Source organism: Adiantum capillus-veneris, chromosome 12 (assembly GCF_014529385.1).
Source record: "Adiantum capillus-veneris isolate H3 chromosome 12, ASM1452938v2, whole genome shotgun sequence".
Taxonomy (NCBI): Eukaryota; Viridiplantae; Streptophyta; class Polypodiopsida; order Polypodiales; family Pteridaceae; genus Adiantum; species Adiantum capillus-veneris.
Genome location: NC_140942.1, coordinates 2458801 through 2462991, shown reverse-complemented (window position 1 = coordinate 2462991; position 4191 = coordinate 2458801).

The following is a 4191-nucleotide window of genomic DNA, read 5'->3' as shown; positions in this document are numbered from 1 at the left end:
ATACGCATGCTCCACCCCGCATTTGCAGCTCATCAAAACCATAGGTGGGACGCTGCCTCTACACCCTCTCCTTCTCTAGACTCATTCTACTGCTCTTGCATTACTGAGGCCTAAAGGTCTGAAAAGCATAATCTGCTTCTTCTCTTTCCCTTGTGTCTGCAGCGCACACACACACACACACACACACAGAGCGAGAGCGAGAGCGAGAGAGAGAGAGAGAGAGAGAGAGAAGAAGAAGAAGAAGAATAGAATTTTAACATCGTGGGAAACTATCCCAAGATATTTCATAGATCTATCTGCCCACGACAGTTGAACTCAAGACTTGTTATTCAAGAGGGAAATGGCATAACCAATCTACCACACTTGGGTGATAGGAAGGTTATACCATTTTCCTCTTTTTATTAACACTCTCTCTCACACACACACACACACGCACACACACACTAGAGAGAGAGCACTAGGTCCTACATTGCCGCAGGCCTCCAACAGTCCCTGACTAGCAAGCGGATGTGAAGTCTCCCCAAGCTTGAATTTAGAGAGAGAGAGAGAGAGAGAGAGAGAGAGGCACCAACAATGTGAAGGGTAGAGAGAGACTCGTAGCCGGCCATCGCCTTCTTGAGCGCCTGGGCGAGTTTCGAGAGAGAGAGACAGAGAAGCTTTGAGAGAGAACCCCAGATAGAGCATAGTTGACAACGAGACTATGACCCCATACCACCTACTCCAAGCTCGCTGCAAGGATGCTTCTCTCAAAATGCATCGTTTTCGGATTCGTATTTTTTTAACGATTCGTGGCATACTCCAAAGGGGTAAGGCCTTAGTAATGCCTCCCCTTTTTGCTAATGAAAAAGGGGAAGTTATCTTTCAAAAATACACAATGTTTTCATTGGTTGAATGAGATAATAATCACTCAGTATACAGAAGCATATAAAGGCAATTATGGAAATTTGATCATGAGTAGCGATCTTAAACAAACGTAATTTGCAACAAGATCTTTGGGAGATCGCACTTTCCACTCTCATTCGCATGCGAACCCCTAGTGTATGATAGTCCACACATGCAATCTCAAAGGCTCAAACATATCCGCACCTACAGTCGGATCGCCTGTCACCCATCTCTCACAAAAACCCGAGCAAAACTTTACAAATGCATTGTCTTCTAATGAAGACTATGGCATAATTGCTCCACTAAATCCTTGCTGCCTTTCCTAACCTGCCCAACAGATTCATCGATAGTGCCCCATTTTTTCGCCTCCTGCAACCCTCGGTGCTCTCTGCCTCCATCTCACCTTACCTCGGGTCTTACCTCAACTTGACAATGCCGACAACCCTGTCCTCTACTGCTTGCTAAAGCTTTGCCTCTCTCTCTCTCTCTCTCTCTCTCTCTCTCTCTCTCTCTCTCTCTCTCTCTCTCTCTCTCTCTAAGGAGCACCATTGCCAAGTTTTCTTGCTTGCCCCTTGCAGACTTGCATCAGTGCACACTAGCAGTTGTAAGAGGATTCCATGCCTCACCTTGCGTGCTTATCTATCTCCCCCCCCCTCTTGAGGCATTGCACTCCCTCTCTCTCTCTCTCTCTCTCTCTCTCTCTCTCTCTCTCTCTCTCTCTCTCTCTCTCTCTCTCTCTCTCTCTCTCTCTCTCTCTCTCTCTCACACACACACACACACACACACACACACACACACACACACACACACACACACACACTTACTACTAGTTGACTTATGGCCAAAAGGATGCACTTCACTTAATGCTATCCCTGGCATGGTTTACTAAGCCGCTTTGGTCCCTCACTTAAACTTGTACCTATTCTAGTTAGAATTTGTTGTGGAAATATTGTCTGTATTGGATTGAGCTTTGCAGGAGGAAACAAGTGACTATGATAGCATTTGGGTTGCTTATTTCTTTGGGTGTTTTTTGGGATTCCTTTTAAATTGGACCGGCCTTTGCACATTAAGCTACTTTTTGTGGCCGACCTCTACACTCTTAGTTGGTACTCAGGCTGATATCCTATCTTGGAAGTTAATAGTCTTGTAGGTAGCATCTTTAGGCCTGGAACACTTGGTGGATCTTCTTCTCACTATGCTTATCTAATGTTAATCGGCTCTTGGTTTTTTAAAGTGTGGTAATTATCTTGGGTTAGGGTTAAGGTGCTCCTTACCTACTCGCCTGTAAACGATCGTGTCCACTACCACCTCTGGCATTCGAGCGTGACCGGATTCCCTCATTGTTGTCTCTGACTCCTGTTCAGCCCGCAACATTCTAATGGGTTGAGATGTGCCTATGGATGTGTTGTATAGCTATACAAACAATCGCGTGGTCTCATTTGGGAGGTGAGCGGCAGTGTGATGGGATTATATCTGAGCTGTAGAAGATTTGCTTCCTCATTTAAGATCTGTATTCTTTGCTTCTATTGAGATGCACAACTGGTTTGCACGGGGTAGATCAGATTATGATCCTCGTGGCTTTCACCTTAATGCGAGCAGTACATGACTCTCCTTGTTGCTTCAAACCCAGTTTAAAAACGTGAGGGTTTTCAACTCCCCTCACTTAGAGTTGGCTAAAGTTTTTGGGAGTGTTTTAAAAGAAAAGGGAGTGTGTTCGAGAAGCATTTCTATTGGACTGGCTGGAGTAATGGAGCTAGTGGAAAAAACCTCGACATCATAGGTCGTTTGAACTTTCGTTTTTTTGATTTCTTATACTAAGATTTTTGTCTGTCTAAATCACTCAATTGAAATAGCTGGAAGGGTTGTGACTCCTCGCTGAGTTTAGAAAATTGCATTAGGTTCTTTTTAAATCTTACAAGGGGGTATATGCAAAGCTTCTGGGAAGTTTTGGGTTGTGATAAAACCCTACTGTGACTGAGGCTTTATGGATTTCTGAAATATACTGTTGACCTATATTTTGGCTTGCTTAAATGATACTGGTTTCGAACTGGTTCTTTTAGACTGGCTTTTGATGAATCTTAGCAGACTCTTATGATACTTATTGATCTAGCTGACACTCCTGACTTTCTCGGACTGGTGCAAATGGGATGAAAAGAAATTTTGATTAGGTGAAGTAAGGCAATTTGTATGGATGGTTCTTTTTGGGTGGTTTGTTCAAAAAAATATACACGGAAAGTTATATGTTTGCAAGTTGAGAACTTTTATACGGAGTCTTTTGAAAAATGGGGTCGGGTTCGTATAAAATGGTCTTTGAATTCAAAAATTGGCTTGATCTTTATCAAAAAATGATGATTGCATTATTTAGGTCTCCCTTTGGCTCATAAAAAACTTCATTGTTACTCTAAATCTACCTAAACATATCTTTTTTGTGTTCTCTGCCGATATCACTCAATGTTATGAAAATATTCCTCTCCTTGGAGAGTTTGGGCTTACTAATGTTTTACATGAGGTGATTAAGATGGCATTTGATAATGCTTTAGAATGAGGCATTTCAAAAATATCGCTTTCTCATAAACCTAAATGGGTTAAAAAATCAAATAAGAAACCATCGGTTCATTTTGACAGACATGAACTTTGTAAGTATATCTCTTATGTGCTTATGAATTGTTTTGTACAATTTGGTGGACATTGTTTCAGACAATGTCAAGGTATCCCAATGGGATTCTCCTACTCTCCTATTATGTGTAATCTTTACCTTGGTTTTTTTGAATATAGATGGTTTCAAAAAACTGTAGCAGACAAATATTATCTGTACAAACTAAAATATTTTTCACAAACCTACAGATATGCAGATGATCTCCTCAGTATTAACAACAGATTCTTTCTGATGGAAATTTCATTGATCTACCCTGACAGTCTAAAGATTGAACCTACACTGGGCTTAGGTTTTGAAACTGCCTCTGGCTTTTTTTCTACCACTATACAATTTCTCAACATAGCCATCTCCTTGTGTAGTCCCTTTACTAGCAGATGGCTTGACTGTTTAGTTATGGGTTTGAAGAGACTGGGAGTAGTCTAGGATGTCTGCATTTCGTGGGAGTCTAGATGGCTCTTTGGCATAAAGACCAGGTTTTTGAGTTTAAGGTTTTTTTCTTTGATGGGTTTGAAATTATGATATTTTTTGTTCCATATTGAATACTGAAAATATGCTAATTGCCCTCCCTTTTTGTTTACTTGGCTAGCAAAACTAGGCATATTATCTATCTTTGTTTGTCTGATGCTCTCGCTTTCTACTTTGCCACAATAAGA